Raw genomic sequence first — 18,990 nt, 5'->3', positions numbered from 1 at the left:
GTAACTTTTTCATTACTCAATACATTTGTGAGGCTGATGAAGCAGAGTTGTTGCTAGCCTCCTGGGCTCACTCACAGGTCTGCCCACAGCCAGGGGCCCCACTGGCACTGGGTGTCCAGATGGGCCTCACTTCCACTCCGGCCTGAGCTGGGATGGCCAGAGGACCTGGGGTGGCCTGGTTTCTCTCCCCATGTGGCCTCTCACCTCAGACTGCTGACCGCTCGGTGGTCACGGAGGGAGTCTGTGATGGAGTCCCCTTCAAGCTGAGGTCTCCTAAAGGATTGGAAGGCAGCAGTGAGCAGGGAAAAGGGGGAGAGGCTGGTGAGAGGGGAGAAATTGACTTATAAGAGAGAATAGCAAGACCCTGTGAGGGAGGAGGAAATATGATGCTTTCTAGAAAAACAGGAATAAAGTTAGTTTTGTTACTGCAAGTAATATAAGAAAAGAGGGGAGGTGAGTGTCAGGTGATGCAAGTTCAAGGAGCTAAGGAGGTTTTTTTATTTGTTTTTAATCTTCGTACTAAGAGTGGGAAACCGTTGAAAAGTTTTAAGCAATGAGGTGACTTGATCTGATGTTCTCTTTAAAGAAAGAGCCTGATTATGCATTTCAGGTTTTACAGGGGGACGAGAGCAGCCTTTCTCAACATTAGCACTGTTGACATTTGGACTAGACAAGTCTTTCTTGGTGAGAGGACCTGTACATTGCATGGTGTGTCGCAGAGTCCCTGACCTCTATCCACTGGATGCAGTAGTCACCTCCTCCCTCAGTCGTGACAACCAAAAATGTGTCCAGACGTTGTTGGTAAGGTATCCTCGGGGAAACCAGTTCCTGGTTGAGAACCACGGGGCTGGAGTGAATGCAGGGTTTCCTCTGTCTTCCGGGAGAGAAATACTCCTCACCTGGATTGAGTGGTGGAGGTGGAGCTGAGATGAGCAGATGGGATAGCAGAGACCAGGAGATGAACTCAGCAGTACTTGCGTAGACAGACTCATCACAATGATCCAGTTCTCAACCCTCTCTCTGCTTCTCTGCTTCAACATTCCATCTGCTCTGAAGAAGGAATCTGGTCTTGTGTTGGGGATACTCCTGGTTGGGTGGCAAAAGGATAGTATGTGGAATGTAAAGTTCTCTTTCACCCTGTTGTAGTTTGTTGATGCAACACTCATATAGTGTCAAAGTCTGATAAAGGAATTGATTTCTCAAGTGGGGTCAAAGTTTGATCAAGGAACTGATTGAAAATCAGCAAGGCAGGTCAAAAAAACCCCCAAAGTTAAAAAACAACAACAACAAAAGGGACTTCCCTGGCAGTCCAGTGGTTAATAAGACTATATGCTCCGGATGCAGGAGGTACAGGTTTAATCTTATTTTCCCTGGTCAGGGAACGGAGACCCTCCTGCCACAGAGTGTGACATTAAAAAAATAAAAAAGGAAAGAAGGCAGGTTAGTCCCAGCATTGTTTGTTTACTTGTTTTATTTTTAGCTGTGCTGGTCTTTCGGTCTTTGTTGCTTTCATGCGGCTTTCTCTAGTTGAGGAAAGTAGGGGCTGCTCTGCATTGTGGTGTGTGGGCTTCTCGTTGAGATGACTTCGTTTGTTGCAGAGTACAGGCTCTAGGTATGTGGACTTCAGGAGTTGCAGCATGGGCACTCAGCAGTGTGGCACACAGGCTTGGATGTTCCACATCATGTGGAATCTTCCTGGACCAGGGATCGAACCTGTGTCCCCTGCATTGGCAGGTGGATTCTTATTCACTGTGCCACCAGGGAACTCCTCCCAGGCTCATTTTTGAATGAGGGAAGTCTAGAGGTCTGGAGAGCAAACTGAGATGTGAGGGCAATGGAGAGAGGACTCTGGAATGAACTTGCTGAGGCACTGGCAGCAAAGCTTAGAACATCTGTCTGCAGAGGCAATGCTGTTCTTTTAAAATATAATTGTGCCCTCATCCCCTTGGTTTTTCATTTTCTTATTCAGTCACTTAGTCATGTCCAAGTCTTGACAACCTTATGAACTAGAGCACACCAGACTCCTCTGTCCTCCACTGTCTCCTGAAATTTGCTCAAATTCATGTCCATTTAGTCAGTGAAGCTATTTAACCATCTCATCCTCTACCACCCCCTTCTCCTTTTGTCTTCATTCTTTCCCAGCATCAGGGTCTTTTCCAATGAGATGGCTCTTTGCATTAGGTGGCCAAAGTATTGAAGTTTGTCTTCATTCTTTCCCAGCATCAGGGTCTTTTCCAATGAGATGGCTCTTTGCATTAGGTGGCCAAAGTATTGAAGTTTCAGCACAATCCTTCCAGTGAATATTCAGGGTTGATTTCCTTTAGGATTGACTGGTTTGATATCCTTGCTATTCAAGGGACTCTCAAGAGTCTTCTCCAGACCACAATTCAAAATCATCAGTTCTTTGGCCCTCAGCCTTCTTCATGCTCCAACTCTCACATGGATACACGATTACGGGAAAAACCAGAGCTTTGACTATATGGGCCTTTGTCAGCAATGTAATGTCTGCTTTTTAATACACTATCTAGCTTTGTGTCACCTTTTCTACCAAGGAGCAAGTGTCATTTAATTTCATAACTGCAGTCACCATCTGCATTGATTTTGGAGCCCAAGAAAATAAAATCTGTTACTGCTTTCACTTTTTCATTTTTTATTTGCCATGAAGTGATGGAATCATATACCATAATCTTAGTTTTCTTTCATGTTGAGTTGCAAGCCAGATTTTTCACTCTCCTCTTTCACCCTCATCAAGAGGTTCTTTATTTTCTCTTCACTTTCTGCCATTGCAGTGGTATCATCCACATATCTGAGGCTGTTGATACTTCTGCTGGAAATCTTGATTCCAACTTGTAATTCATCCAGCCAGACATTTTGCATGATGTACTCTGCATAGAAGATAAATAAGCAGGGTGACAATATACAGCCTTGATGTACTCCTTTCCCGATTTTGAACCAATTAGTTGTTCCACATCCGGTTGTAACTGTTGCTTCTTGACTCACATACAAGTTTCTTTTTACATAATGAATAATAATTCTCTCTCCTGTGCCTGCCTATTAAGGAAATATCATGAGGAATGGTGAGTTCCCAACCCTAAAACACTGGGAATTCATCTGATCAAAGACCCTGTCTTTAGTTCTTATTTTTTCATATCCTATCATAGCAAGTAGGTGTTTAAACTTTTTTTTTATAGAAATTTTCAAACATATCCAAAAGTAGAATAGCACAATGAACTTCCAGGAAACAAGCTTCAACAATTATTCACATGTTGTCCATCTCATTTCATTAAACTGTCCTCTTTTGCAGTAGTGCCACCAGTATTTAGCACAACTCCCAGATACATATTTCACCCACTGATACTCCGGTACACATTTCTAAGAGCTAAACACTTGAGAGAGATAAACACAGTACCATCATCCCTTTACTAATCACCTTAATATGAATATATATATGTGTGTGTATGGATATATATACTCATACTCAGTACAGTACCTCAAGAGCATCTTAAGAAAGTGACAGATGCCTGCTAAAATCTTAATGCTAGGATTCACTACAGTTTCCTTCAGCCTTTATAAGCATATACATTTAATTTGGCATTACAATCCTTTATGTATTGAACCAAGAGATTGTTCCAATGATCACTGCTTCATTTTCTGTTTTTTTAATTAAATTTATTTATTTTAATTGGATGCTAAGTACAATATTGTACTGGTTTTGCCATACATTGACATGAATCCACCACGGGTGTACATGTGTTCCCCATCCTGAATGCCCTCCCACCTCCCTCCCCATCCTATCCCTCTGGGTCATTCTAAATTATCACAAGCCATTGGTTTAATACTGCACTTGGGCTTCCTTGGTGGCTTAGTTGGTAAAACATCCACCTGCAATTCAGGAGACCTGGGCTAGATCCCTGGCTTGGGAAGATCCCCTGGAGAAGGAAAAGGCTACCGACTCCAGTATTCTGGCCTAGAGAATTCCATGGACTATGCCCATAGAGTTGTAAAGAGGCTGACACTACTCAGTGACTTTCACTTTCTTTCACACTTATTTGGAATTTTACATGAGGGCAGTTTCTGGAATGATTTATTTCTTCCCTTTGAAACTTTGGATAATGAGCTTCAGTCTTATCTTGATACCGCTCCTTTTCTTTTGTTATTATTATGCAATAAGCGAATGAGATAATTTTCCACCCAACAACTGCTGCTGCTAAGTCACTTCAGTCGTGTCCAACTCTGTGCGACCCCATAGACAGCAGCCCACCAGGCTCCCCTGTCCCTGGGATTCTCCAGGCAAGAATACTGGAGTGGGTTGCCATTTCCCTCTCCAATGCATGAAGATGAAAAGTGAAAGTGAAGTCGTTCAGTCCTGTCCGATTCTGAGCGACCCCATGGACTTCAGCCTACCTGGCTCCTCCATCCATGGGATTTTTCAGGCAAGAGTACTGGAGTGGGGTGCCATTGCCTTCTCCGCCCAACAACTGGAGCCAGATAATAAACATGAGTTTGAGGGCTTCCCTGGTGGCTGAGATGGTAAGGAATCTGCCTGCAATGTGGGAGACCTGGGTTTGATCCCTGGGATTGGAAAGATCCCTTGGAAAAGGGAATTACTACCCACTCTCATACTCTTTGGACAGAGAAGCCTGGAAGGCTACAGTCCATGGGCCCACAAAGAGTAGGACATGCCTGAGCTACTAATACTTTTACTTTCAGTTTGAGGAGAGGTAGGAACAGACCAAAGACCTGGAGTTTTGGGAGGAGCTGCCGGTGACACGGAGGTCAGGTCAGCTCAGTTCAGTAGCTCAGTCGTGTCCAACTCTTTGCGACCCCATGAGTTGCAGCACGCCAGGCCTCCCTGTCCATCACCAACTCCCAGAGTTCACTCAAACTAATGTCCATTGAATCAGTGATGCCATCCAGCCATCTCATCCTCCGCCGTCTGGCGGGAGCCAGCACGGGAGTTCCCACCCATGACAAAGGTCATGCGGAGAGGATCTGACATGCAAAGGCGAATCAGAACTGGAGAGGCCCCCTGGACCTGCCCGAGCATCTACCCCAAAACCAAAATTTGTCTGTTTTACTATTTCACGACTTTCACCAACTCTTCTGACATTAACAGGGGGCTATCCCTGACTACCTTTCTCTGAAGAAAATCAACTTAGAGCTCTAGTTAATAAGTTTCCTGGGCATAATTGGAGTGTTTCAATTCAAACCCTTCTGATGACTTTCTAGCTTGCCTGACAGGTTTGTTCGGACTCCTGCAGGTACGCATGTGATTGTTCACAGCCTCCCAACCACAAGAGGCATGGGAAGCTTAAGATATTCTAACAATGCAGAGCTTCTCAGAGAGTTAAAATTGTTAGAATAGAACTAGGAGAGGATTTCTTTGTTTAGCTAATGCTTGGTGCCAAGTTTCCATATCCCTCACCTACTGTGTCCCTGGGAGTGTATTGATTAATATAGTTGGTATATAGAAATGTAAGTAGTAGCTTTAATGTTTATAAACTTGGATGCTTGAGTTAATTGTTTCTTGTTATAGACCACCACACTTTTGCCCTATAGGAATGCAACTTTAATGCTTTCGGAGGGTGGCACCTGACTTTAGAATAATCACCTTTAGAGCAAAATAAGTTTTCGGAAGAAAGGGTCATAAAATGTTAACAGGCCTCCTGGCCAGAAGATGATGTAAATCACCTAAAGCTTTGGCATATGATAAGTTTTCAGAAAGAAAGCCTGGCTTTGATAAGGATCAAGGACTGCTGACCTTGCATGACTCTACCCTCCCCCCGCCCCCCATTATCCTCTATGCACAACTTAAGGTATAAAAACGACTTTGTAAAATAAAGTGTGGGCCATGCTCATCAAGCTTGGTCTCCCCATGTCATTCTTTCTTGTTTCCTTTTCTCTCCTTTTCTTCTCTGTTCTGCCTTCAGGACAAATAATTGAGTGCGGGGGCCCTCTGAGACCACTTATTTGCCCTGGCTTCTAAGACCCACTCGAGAAGGTGCCTAAGGTGGGGCACCTTCTGCTATTCGAGAGGGCGCCTGCAGCCTCCCTGGTCAGTGCAAACCTGGTATCACAGGTTTTATTGGCTTTCCACGTAAACCAGTTATATTGAGCCTCTGATCTTTCTCCTTTTATCTATCCTTTTAATCACCAACGCAGTCCTCCCGAGGGAATCCCTGGATCCAACCGGGGCTGGACCCTGGCAATCGTCCCCTTCTCCTCCTGCCCCCAATCCCTCCCAGCATCAGGGTGTTTTCCAATGAGTCAACTTTTTGCATGAGGTGGCTAAACTATTGGAGTTTCAGCTTCAACATCAGTCCTTCCAATGAACACCCAGGACTGATTTCCTTTAGGATGAACTGGTTGGACCTCCTTGCAGTCCAAGGGACTCTCAAGAGTCTTCTCCAACACCACAGTTCAAAAGCATCAATTCTTCGACACTCAGCTTTCTTCACCGTCCAACTCTCACATCCATACATGACCACTGGAAAAACCATAGCCTTGACTAGATGGACCTTTGTTGGCAAGGTAATATCTCTGCTTTTCAATATGTTATCTAGGTTGATCATAACTTTCCTTCCAAGGAGTAAGCATCTTTTAATTTCATGACTGCAATCACCATCTGCAGTGATTTTGGAGCCCCCCAAAATCTGACACTGTTTCCACTGTTTCCCCATCTGTTTCACATGAAGTGATGGGACCGGATGCCATGATCTTCGTTTTCTGAATGTTGAGCTTTAAGCCAACTTTTCACTCTCTTCTTTCACTTTCATCAAGAGGCTTTTTAGTTCCTCTTCACTTTCTGCCATAAGGGTGGTGTCATCTGCATATCTGAGGTTATTGATATTTCTCCCGGCAATCTTGATTCCAGCTTGTGCTTCTTCCAGTCCAGCATTTCTCATGATGTACTCTGCACAGAAGTTAAATAAACAGGGTGACAATATACAGCCTTGACGTACTCCTTTTCCTATTTGGAACTAGTCTGCTGTTCCATGTCCAGTTCTAACTGTTGCTTCCTGACCTGCATACAGGTTTCTCAAGAGGCAGATCAGGTGGTCTGGTATTCCCATCTCTTTCACAATTTTCCACAGTTTATTGTGATCCACATAGTCAAAGGCTTTGGCATAGTCAACAAAGCAGAAATAGATGTTTTTCTGGAACTCTCTTGCTTTTTCCATGATCCAGCAGATGTTGGCAATTTGATCTCTGGTTCCTCTGCCTTTTCTAAAACCAGTTTGAACATCTGGAAGTTCACGGTTCATGGATATGGAGGTCAGGAGCCAAGAAAGCTAATTTTCCTCCCTGTCACAGGTGTAGGGGATCTGCTTCTGGTGAAATGCTGTGATGTTTGCCTTTGGTGTGTGTTAAGTGCCTCACACTCTAGTGTAAAAGTGAGATAATAAACTAAGCAACACGTCAGACCCTCCTGCCTTTCCCATACTCCCGGTTCTCCCCTTGTCCTCCTGAGTGAACTCACTCAACTATCAAGGGATAAGATTTTAAACAAAGGAAAAGATGGCTTAAGAAAGATTTCAGCTCTGAGATAGAACTCTGGGAAGCTTTGAATGAATATGAGAGGAAATCCAAGGGCAAGTACAAGGGCAGAGGGAACGGAAGGGTGGAGGTGCTGGGGGCAGGGCCGGGGGAGGACTGGCTGTGGGACCAGAGGACACTCATTCATGTCACCTCCTCCCCACCTCTCAGTCACAGGCTCACACAACAGTCAGGGGGCTGGAGATGGAGACACGACAAGGCTTCTCTTACCCTCAGCCCTGCTCTTCTGGGGAAAGTGAATGAAGAGTTCTCAGAGGTTGAAGGATAGGACTCAGGGACAACCAGTCCTTCCTTCCCTGGGAGTGGATGAGAGATTTGGACACTTTAAAATGTATGACGTCCCTATTTAAGCAGCTTGTTTTGGGGTGCAGAGTAGCAACCATTTATACAAAGAGACACAACACATGTTTCCCTCAAGTTGAGTTTCCATTCACAGCCTTGACATCAGAGACTCAGCATATCAGAGAACCAGCCAGAGGAAGCCCTCAGGGAACATCTCCATGGCACGTTCATCCTGGGAGCCTCTTTCACACACACAGGACAGGCTTTGTGCAAATCACAGCAACTGGCTTTCGGCCATACTCTTCCTGAACTTCCCAGTTCTTTTCTCCATACTCTCTCCAACTGTCTTCTATTTAAATCATGCAGGTGTCCTAATCCTCCCCTCAAACACCTGAAGTTTTATAGCCACTATTTCCTAAGTCCAAGGGGAAAAGAAAAGCAAGTGGACATATTTGAGACTTGGAAAATTGTTCACCTACCACCTGGGTGTTTTCAAAGTCAGCCACCAAATACTGAGCCCACCTGTGCCCAGGCTCCCAGACAGGTTCTGGGGTCCCTGGAGAAGACACAGCTGCTGCTCTTGCAGCCTGAAAGAGAGGAGAAAGGAGCCAACACAGGGGAATCAGGAGAGGGGGGGATGGGGAAGGAGGGGGCCTTATCTAAAGGAGAAGGAGTCCTGCTGGGTAGAGCCATGTCTCACTTGTGAGCTGAGAGAAGAGTAAAAGTCTGTCAATAAAATATGTGTGTGGGGGGAAGGTTTCCTTGGCAGAAAAAGATGGGTCCAAATGTCCAGAGCAAAGGAGAGGTTAGTGGGTGTGAGAAACTAAAACAGTTAAGACACATTGGAGCTCAGGCTAGAGTGAAAGAAAATCTGGAGATGAAGCAGGAGAGCAGGCAGGACTCAGGTGGTGGAGGAGTCATCCCACTTCCTCCTGTGGACACAGTCTTCTGTCCTAAAGGAGTCCTTCCCCAATTTCTTACATGCCCCATTAGGGTTTTTCACTGAGTCATTAAAATCCAACCTTCCTCAGCACCTACTATGGCAGGCCTGGAACTAGATCTGGAGGAAAATAGTGATAACACTCAGTCCTCCTAATAAGGGGGCTATGTAATTATGTTCTTTTTGAAACACCAACTATTAAAAACAATGTCTATCTAAGACATAGGAGAAAAAAATTAATGACTAAAAAATACTTAAGAACCCCACATAATCAACTCCTTTCAGTTCAGTCACACAGTCGTGTCAGACTGTTTGCAACCCCATGGACTGCAACATGCCAGGCTTCCCTGTCCATCATCAACTCCCGGAGTTTACACAAACTCATGCCCATAGAGTGAGTGATGCCATCCAATGATCTCATCCTCTGCCATCCCCTTCTGCTCCTACCTTTAATCTTCCCCAGCATCAGGGTCTTTTACAATGAGTCAGTTCGTCCCATCAGGTGGTCAAAGTTTGGAGCTTCAGCATCCAACGAATATTTAGGACTGATTTCCTTTAGGGTGGACTGGTTGGATCTCCTTGCAGTCCAAGGGACTCTCTAGAGTCTTCTCCAACACTACAGTTCGAAAGCATCAATTCTTTGGTGCTCAGCTTTATTTATGGTCCAGCTCTCACATCTATACATGACTACTGGAAAAAACATAGCTTTGACTAGACAGACCTTTGTTGGCAAAGTACTGTCTCTGTTTTATAATATGCTGTCTAGGTAGGTCATAATTTTCCTTCCAAGGAGCAAGTATCTTTTAATTTCATGGCCGCAGTTACCATCTGCAGTGACTTTGGAGCCCCCCCAAAATAAAGAGTCTCACTGTTTCCATTGTTTATCCATCTACTTGCCATTAAGTGATGGGACTGGATGCCATGATCTTTGTATTTTGAATGTTGAGTTTTAAGACAGTTTTTTCAATCTCCTCATTTACTTTCAAGAGTCTTTTAGTTCCTCTTCACTTTCTGCTAAAAGGGTGGTGTCATCTGCATATTGATATTTCTCCCTGCAATCTTGATTCCAGATTTTGCTTCTTCCCACCCAGCATTTAGTTGCTGGGCGGAAAGAAGCACAAGCTGGAATCGAGATCCAGTCCCATCACTTCATGGGAAATAGATGGGGAAACAGTGGAAATAGTGTCAGATTTTATTTATTTATTTTTTGGGGGGCTCCAAAATCACTGCAGATGGTGACTGCAGCCATGAAATTAAAAGACGCTTACTCCTTGGAAGGAAAGTTATGTCCAACCTAGATAGCATATTCAAGAGCAGAGACATTACTTTGCCAACAAAAGTCTGTCTAGTTAAGGCTATGGTTTTTCCTGTGGTCATGTATGGATGTGAGAGTTGGACGGTGAAGAAGGCTGAGTGCCAAAGAATTGATGCTTTTGAAATGTGGTGTTGGAGAAGACTCTTGAGAGTCCCTTGGACTGCAAGGAGATCCAACCAGTCCATTCTGAAGGAGATCAGCCCTGGGATTTCTTTGGAAGGAATGATGCTAAAGCTGAAACTCCAGCACTTTGGCCACCTCATGCAAAAAGTTGACTCATTGGAAAAGACTCTGATGCTGGGAGGGATTGGAGGCAGGAGGAGAAGGGGACGACAGAGGATGAGATGTCTGGATGGCATCGCTGACTCGATGGACGTGAGTCTGAGTGAACTCTGGGAGTTGGTGATGGACAGGGAGGCTTGGCATGCTGCGATTCATGGGGTCACAAAGAGTCGGACACGACTGAGTGACTGAACTGAACTGAACTGAACTGAGATGAGTGCAATTGAGCAGTAGTTTGAACATTCTCTGGCATTGCCCATCTTTGTGATTGTAATGAAAATTCACCGTTTCCATTCCTGTGGCCACTGCTGAGTTTTCCAAATTTGCTGGCATACTGACTATAGCACTTTACAGCATCATCTTTTAGGATTTGAAACAGTTCAACTGGAATTCTATTACCTCTACTAGCTTTATTCATAGTGATGCTTCCTAAGGTGCATCTCACTTCACATTTCAGGATGTCTTGCTCTAGGTGAGTGATCACACCATCATGGTTATCCAGGTCATTAAGATTTTCTTTGCATAGTTTGGTGTTTTCTTGCCACTTTTTCTTAATATCTTCTGCTTCTGTTAAGTACATTCTGTTTGTGTCCTTTATTGTGTCCATTTTTGCATGAAATGTTCCCTTGGTATTTTAATTTTCTTGAAGAGATCTCTAGTCTTGCCCATTCTATTGTTTTCCTTTATTTTTTTTTCATTGATCAGTTAAGAAGGCTTTCTTATCTTTCCTTGCTGTTCTTTGAAATTCTGCATTCATATGGGTATATCCTTCCTTTTTACTTTGCCTTTAGTGTCTCTTCTTTTCCAGCTAATTGTAAGGCCGCCTCAGACAACCATTTTGTCTTTTTACATTTCTTCTTCTTGGGGATGGTTTTGATCACAGCCTTCTGTATGATGTTATGAACCTCCATCTATAGTTCTTCAGACACTCTATTTATTGGATCTAATCCCTTGAATCTATTTGTTACTTCTACTGTATAATCATAAGGGATTTGATTAGGTCATATCTGAATGGTCTAGTGGTTTTCCCTACTTTCTTCCACTTAAGTCTGAATTTGGCAATAAGGAGTTCATGATCTGAACCACAGTCAGCTCCTGGTCTTGTTTTTGCTGACTCTATGGACTTCTCTATCTTTGGCTGAAAAGAACATGATTTTCGTGTTGACCATCTGGTGATGTCCATGTGTAGAGTCATCTCTTTTGTTTTGGGAATTGGGTGTTTGCTATAACCAGTGTGTTCTCTTGGCAAAACTGTGTTAGTCTTTGCCATGCTTTGTTTTGTACTACAAGACCAAATTTGCCTGTTATTCCAGGTATCTCTTGACTTCCTACTTTTGCATTCCACTCCTCTATGATGAAAAGGACATCTTCTTTTGCTATTAGTCCTAGAAGGTCTTGTAGGTTTTCATAGAAACATTCAACTTTAGCTTCTTTGTCATTAGTGGTTGGGGCATAGACTTGGATTAGTGTGATATTGAATGGTTTGCCTTGGAAACAGAGACCATTCTGTTGTTTTTGAAATTGCACCCAAGTCCTGCACTTCAGACTCTTTTGTTGACTATGAGGGGTATTCCATTTCCTCTAAGGGATTCTTGCCCACATTAATAGAAGAAATGGTCATCTGAATTAAATTCAGTCATTCTGGTCTATTTTAGCTGAGTCCTAAAACGTCAATGTTCACTCTTGCCATCTCCTGTTTGATCGCTTCCAATTTACCTTGATTCATGGGCCTAACATTCCAAGATCCTATGTAATATTGTTCTTTACAGCATCAGACTTTACTTCCATTATCAGTCACATCCACAACGGGCCATTGTTTTCTCTTTGGCTCTGTCTCTTCATTCTTTCTGGAGTTATTTCTCCACTCTTCATATTGAGCAATTACCAGCCTTGGGAGTTTGTCTTTCAGTGTCATATCTTTCTGCCTTTTCATACTGTTCATGGGGTTCTCAATGCAAGAATACTGAAGTGGTTTTCCATTCCCTTCTCCAGTAGACTACGTTTTGTCAGAAATGTGAATGAAAGCAGCTGCCATTTGGGAAGAAAGATCTTTTGCCTCCAACAGTGGTTTTCAGTTGGCAACAGGGTAGAATCACCTGTAGGGTTTTAGTAATAAAAAGTGTTGACTCCTGCCTCCCCTCCCTGAGACTCTGATTTAATTGAGATGACTACTCAGCACTGGGATTTTATAGAGCTTCTCTGGTGATTTGAATTTGCAGCCAAGTTTACAAAACACTGGCCTTTGTCATATTGAGGATATAAAGGACTGTACCTGGAGAAGGTAACTGAATATACAGGGATCAGGTGATTCTTCAGGAGTAGGAGTGTGCATTTCTGTGTGTGGAGGGTGGGGTGAATGAGGATGAGGCAAAGCTAGAGGCCCCAACCCTCTTGCCTGCTGTGAGGCCTTCCTGGTCCCTCATTCCATGAACTTTCCATGCACCTCACCTGGACTCGTGGATTTTGGTGCCCCCTGGTGGTGATTTGCAGTATGGTAGAGTTGTTTTTAGCCTCTTGATGAAAGTGAAAGTGGAGAGTGAAAAAGTTGGCTTAAAGCTCAACATTCAGAAAAGGAAGATCATGGCATCTGGTCCCACCACTTCATGGGAAATAGATGGGGAAACAGTGGAAACAGTGTCAGACTTTATCTTTTTGGACTCCAAAATCACTGCAGATGGTGACTGCAGCCATGAAATTAAAAGACGCTTACTCCTTGGAAGGAAAGTTATGACCAACCTGGATAGCATATTCAAAAGCAGAGACATTACTTTGCCAACAAAGGTCTGTCTAGTCAAGGCTATGGTTTTTCCAGTGGTCATGTATGGATGTGAGAGTTGGACTGTGAAGAAGGCTGAGTGCCGAAGAATTGATGGTTTTGAACTGTGGTGTTGGAGAAGACTCTTGAGAGTCCCTTGGACTGCAAGGAGATCCAACTAGTCCATTCTGAAGGAGATCAGCCCTGGGATTTTTTTGGAAGGAATGATGCTAAAGCTGAAACTCCAGTACTTTGGCCACCTCATGCGAAGAGTTGACTCATTGGAAAAGACTCTGATGCTGGGAGGGATTGAGGGCAGGAGGAGAAGGGGACGACAGAGGGTGAGATGGCTGGATGGCATCACTGACTTGATGGACGTGAGTCTGAGTGAACTCCGGGAGTTGATGATGGACAGGAAGGCCTGGCGTGCTGAGATTCATGGGGTTGCAAAGAGTCAGACACGACTGAGCAACTGAACTGAACTGAACAGTTGTCCCTGGAGGTTTCATACAAGCCCCTCCTCAGTTCATCACAAATCTGTGAGCAGGATTCCCTCACATCCCATAGATGTGGTTTGCCAGGAGGGAAATCCTGGGAACCATACACAAGGAGCAGCTTGGCAGTGACTTCAGGAGTTGCTCCTGCACAGGGAAGCTCAGGGAGCTCTAGGTCACTGGTCAAGCACAGGTCTGGCACATGCCTGTAACTGGAGCCTTCCTGTGCCTGGGGTTTGAGGAAATTGGTCTTAACAGCCAGAGATAAGTGCCTGTGAAATCAAGCATCAGGAAGTACAGAGGTGTAACTTGACAAGCTTCACAGTAAACGCAACAGTCCTACTGTATATTCCGCCCTCCTGTATAGCAAAGATATGTTTTTACTTAATTACCACGTTTACCTGTGACACAAGCCTAGAGGGTGTTAGGATCCCCATCTCAGAGACATGGAAACAAGCCTACAGAGCTTAAGGAAATTGCTCAAGGTCATCGGACTCCTAACTGACAGATGCAGCCTCTGAGCCCAGGCAGGTGGGACCCCACAGTCTGTCCTCGCTCCTCCCATGTCCTGGCAGGACCCGGAGTTCTCTCCTGTCCAAAGATCTGCCCAGCCCTTCAGCCCGACTCTCCTGGTGGGTCCAGGTGGTCCCTCCAGGTTCCCACAGCCCCTTTGCTCCTATTTCCCCTGACTCCGGTCCTTCCTTCTGCAGGGCAGCCCCGAGAGCCCCACAGTCAGCAGGAGGACACACTTGCCCTGTTCTGGCCGCTTCTCCCTGCAGCCAACTCCCGGGGATGGGGTCAGCCCAGGTTGTGAGGGCTCATGAGAGAAGGAGGAAGGGAGTGAGCTTGTGGTCAGCGTCTTCCTGTGACCTAGGACCTCCCTCTCTCTACCTCTCACTTCCGGCCGCTTATGGCAGCTTCCCTCTACGTTCCTCTCTGGCCGCCCCCCCCCCCGCCCCGCCCCCGCCCCGCCCCCCAATTACAAGTGCTCCTGTAGCTCTGCTGTGGATCAGAGTCACCAGGGGAAAGGTCAGAATGCAGAGTCCTAGGATCCATTCCCAAAGATCTGATCCAGGAGGTCACACAGTGGGGCCTGGGAATTTGAATTTTTATCAAGCATCCCAGTGGATTGGGGGATTGGGATGCAGGGGATCCTGTGAACACTCAGAGAAACATTTAATAGACCTGCCACTCACATCCGTGGGCCCTCGGTCAAGAGTACAAATGAAGGCCATAGTGTATTTTTAAATATTTAGAAGGTATAAATCAATCAAACAAAACTGTCAAGTACACCTTCCTAACTATTAACACCTGGCAGACTGGGGTTTTGGACACTGAGCTCCAAGCCAGAAGGCAGGACAGCGGAGGGCGGGGCTGACCCAGCCTCCAGCCCCCTTCCCCTGCTCTTCCCACCTCTGGCTCTGACCTTCCCTGGGCCCTGAGGAATCTGCTGCTCAAGCAAGAGCACTCCTATCCTTCAAATTCAAAATCAGGCCACACTCTTCCCACCCATGAACAGCAGTATCTTGACCACCTGTCAGGCTAGGACATGGGCCCCAGGAGGGAGGCTGGCACTGGGGATGGGAACAGGGATTCTGGGGTCCAGGTGCTCAGAGCACGGCCTGGAGGGGGCGAGGCTTCAGGTGGCCACACCCCCTGGTCCTCTCTGGCTGCACCTGGGGAGGGTGCATCCGCAGGATGACCGAGCAGGACCTCAAAACCAGCGCTTCTCAAACTGTACTGTGAGCAGGACTCACCTGGGATCCAGAGATTCTGAGTCAGTAGGTCTAGGATAGATTCCATGTCCTAACTGCCTCCTAGGACAGTCGATGCTGCTGGTCCACAGGCCACACTTAGGACAGCAGAGCTCTAGACAGGGTGGGCAGAATTTTTCTGTAAAGGACCAGGAAGTACATTTCCAGAATTTGTAGATCTTATGGTTTCTGCTCAGGAAAACATCTACTTCTGCTTCATTGACTACACTAAAGCCTTTGACTCTGTAGATCACAACAAACTGAAAAACTTAAAGACCACCTTACCTGTCTCCTGAGAAACCTGTATGCAGGTCAAGAAGCAACAGTTAGAACCAGAAATGGAACAACTGCCTGGGTCAAAATTGGGAAAGGAGTATGACATGTATGTTGTCACCTTGCTTATTTAACCTATGTGAAAAGGAATGTATGTATACGTATAACTGAATCACTGCTGTACAGAAGAAATTAAGACATTGTAAATCAACAATACTTAAATAAATTTTTAAAGAAACAAGAAAAAAAAGTCAAGGGTGTCAGTAGGTTCACTATTAATAATATTCACTCTGGTTATTTGTTTAGCCAGGTGTTTGCCAGATTTTTCCAATTTGAAAATACAATTCTTCCCTAAAGAATTAATCTGAGAAGATGCTTTGAGTCCATGAAAGTGCTGTGTCTCCCCCAACCCATGAACACTCACCGTATATTCAGACAATGACGAATTTTGTCTGAATTATTTATGACAAGGATGGCTGCTATATGGTACTTTTCTGTCCATCCGTCTACATTTGTGAGTTGACCTTCTACTGAAAAAAAAAAAGGGCTTTCCCTTCTTACTATCTATTTTATGTCTTATAGGAATCAGTATAAACTCATGGATTAAAAAAAAAATTTTTAGTGTTGTAAAATGTAGGTTTTAAAAGCCCACAGCCCTCTGTTTATGGTTATTTACTTATGACATTTCTAATGTGATAAAAACTCCATCTCAGAGACTCATTTTTTGTCTAGATAATCGGAAAAATTTAATTTTAAAAATGCTTTTCCTGTAATGTCCTCCAGAATTAAATATGATAAGCTTTTGGATCAAACACTGGTTTGGAATACCCAAAGCTTCCACCTATTAGGATGGATACTTGTGAGCATGTTTGCTGAGTGAAAGAGTGAATTTTAGTCAGGACTGTCCAATATAAATGTCTTATAGAACATTCCTAGTGTATCTAAGTCTTAACCTTGGTTTTTATTAAAAAATCACACAATCCCATTTTGACTCCTAAGGCAAGTCAGATGGGCCTGGAGTATAGATGGAGGTCTCACACAGCTGGAGCATGAAATTCCTTCTAATAATGTTATTTTTTAGATCTAAATTCAAATAAATATATCTTTCTCACAGTTTTCAACACACATTGCTGTTTTAGTTTTTGGAAAAAAGAAACACTTTTCTTAGAACATTAGGTTTAAAAAACAAAAGCTCAGTTAATCTACATTCTTTTTGTTTTTAAAGGAAAATTAACAGCTTACACTTAAAACCTTGTGTTTAAAAAAATTCTGAAGGTTTTAAAGTGGCCTGTTGTGCTTCCAGGGACCTTCTTCAACATTAGGACCATGCTGCTGATTCAATAATAGAATTGGTAAAACATATGCACAGTATTGTTTTTAGATTTGAAAAAAAAAAACTTTTAAACTTGAACAGGAATTTAATTATTTCTAACTTTTTAATGCTATTAAAAGCATTGATAATGTATAGTAGGGCCCTTTGAAAGCCTGTGTGCTCTAATTTTAAGATAAATATGATGGGAACAATTAATAAAGAGGATAGGGCTGGAGGGGATAGTACTGGTTGACATATAATCACATATCCAGCATTGTTCAAAAGCAGTCTTTCTCACCTTTGTTGGATTAAATATGAGTTTTACTTAACGTTACATTTTCAACCCATTGCAACCTAATCAATGATCCATTGTGCACGGCTAGTGTGCAGCTCAGCCACGGGCCCCTCCCCTACCGCACAAGTGCAACACTCACACTGGTCCCCGGGGAATTCAGGATCCCACCCATCCTGAGGGTGGATGTCACAGCAATACAGAGGGTTTTGAATTTCTAGACTTCTTGAATTTCCTGTACTTATTTCTAACCGGGTTACAAACAGGTCAGGGACTGACATTAGCACACAGACCACACTGTTTCACTGTCATAATCAATCTTTGCAACAGCCTTCTGAGAATCAAGAAGGCTATCCCCACCTGACTTTTCAAAGACCCTGAAGCACAGTGGGCTTCCCAACCTTAAGATCCCACACTCACCGGGAAGCAGAACTTGAATCCAAGCCCAGTCAGTGCCCAGAGGAGCCAGTATTTGCCCCTGACTCCAGATCTTGTGCTTCTCCCCGTGTGCTTGTGTCATTTTAACTACATGTGGAGGAAGAACAGTTTGGTTTAGGCCATCAGATGAGGACCTCCTCAAGTACACCTTCTACATTCCACAAACCTCCTTCATCCACACCCATCCTGTTCTCCTCTCCTGGTGATAAGAATCTCCAAGGTCAGTGATTCCCCCCTGTGTCTTTGGATGCTCTTAGGTCATCATCCCAACCAAAGCAACGGTTCAACAGCAGGAATTGTATTCATTTTCCAGACAAAGAAGCTGAGATTCAGAGGTTGAGATGCTTACCCAAGCATGTAACTAAGACTACGTGGCTGTAGGCTGTCCAGAGCCTATTTTGTCAAGGATGGTGCCATTCTAATGTCCTGGCACCTTGGGTGGTTACTGCTTTCCCACACCCACACTGCTAGTGAGTAGTAGAGAAAGGACAGATCAGTGTGACTGATTCCAAAACCAGGGCTTTCTATTATCCCAGGCTACCTCTTAATATCTCAAAGTTAAAAAGTTGAGAAGGAAGATTTGCTCTCAGTCATCATTTGTTCATTCCACAAACATTTAGTGAGAAACCTCTATGTACAGATACTCTGCTGGAAGACAATTAAAAAGTGAACAGGGCACAGTTTCAAGTGCTCTAAACTAAGTGAGAAAAATTCCACATGTGGACACTTACAGTCAGAGCAGGCTACATGCACAACAGAAAGAACAGGCCCCTTATTTAAAAATAAGGTCTCTCAAGATGGTGACACAGGACACTAACCAAGTATGGTTCAGTTTAACATGAGAGGCGCTCAGGGTAATACACAAATCCGAGTTACCTAGGATGGTGACTGATGTTAATGTGACTTCTTAGAAGAGGCAACAACTGGGCTGACCCTGGACAATGAGGATATCTCCCCTACATGGACCTTCTCTATCTTTTAGACCAGATGGTATTCAGGAGAATCACTGAGTCATCATTTTCACTTAAACATCAGTCATCAAGAGGTTTCCCCACAGTGCACCCTCACCACCTACCTCTGGAGCTTTGATACAAACCAAGGGGGGACACTGAGACGTGCTGTCCTGACCTCCCTTCAGGGACTCGTTGTCCAACAGCTGAAAGTGCTGCCAGTGGGCAACCTTAAACCACCAGCCCCTCTGGGGGCAGCCTGCATGCAATGACCCATCTGGGTGGAGGTATAAAGGACTGGTCATTGGATGTGTCAGGACAACCCTGGGGGGCCATCATCACTCCA

General features: G+C 44.4%; 1 protein-coding gene across 2 annotated transcripts in view; it reads right to left on the bottom strand.

Annotated features, from left to right (window-relative positions):
- Window positions 1–18,990, bottom strand: part of LOC139176086 (ATP-binding cassette sub-family C member 4-like) — a 374,149-nt gene that overhangs the window by 185,340 nt on the left and 169,819 nt on the right. The window lies entirely within an intron of this gene.

The sequence above is a fragment of the Bos indicus genome, chromosome 12, assembly GCF_029378745.1.
Source record: "Bos indicus isolate NIAB-ARS_2022 breed Sahiwal x Tharparkar chromosome 12, NIAB-ARS_B.indTharparkar_mat_pri_1.0, whole genome shotgun sequence".
In the NCBI taxonomy this organism is placed as follows: Eukaryota; Metazoa; Chordata; class Mammalia; order Artiodactyla; family Bovidae; genus Bos; species Bos indicus.
Note: the sequence above shows the minus strand (reverse complement) of the source record. Positions and strands in the feature narration are given on the sequence as shown.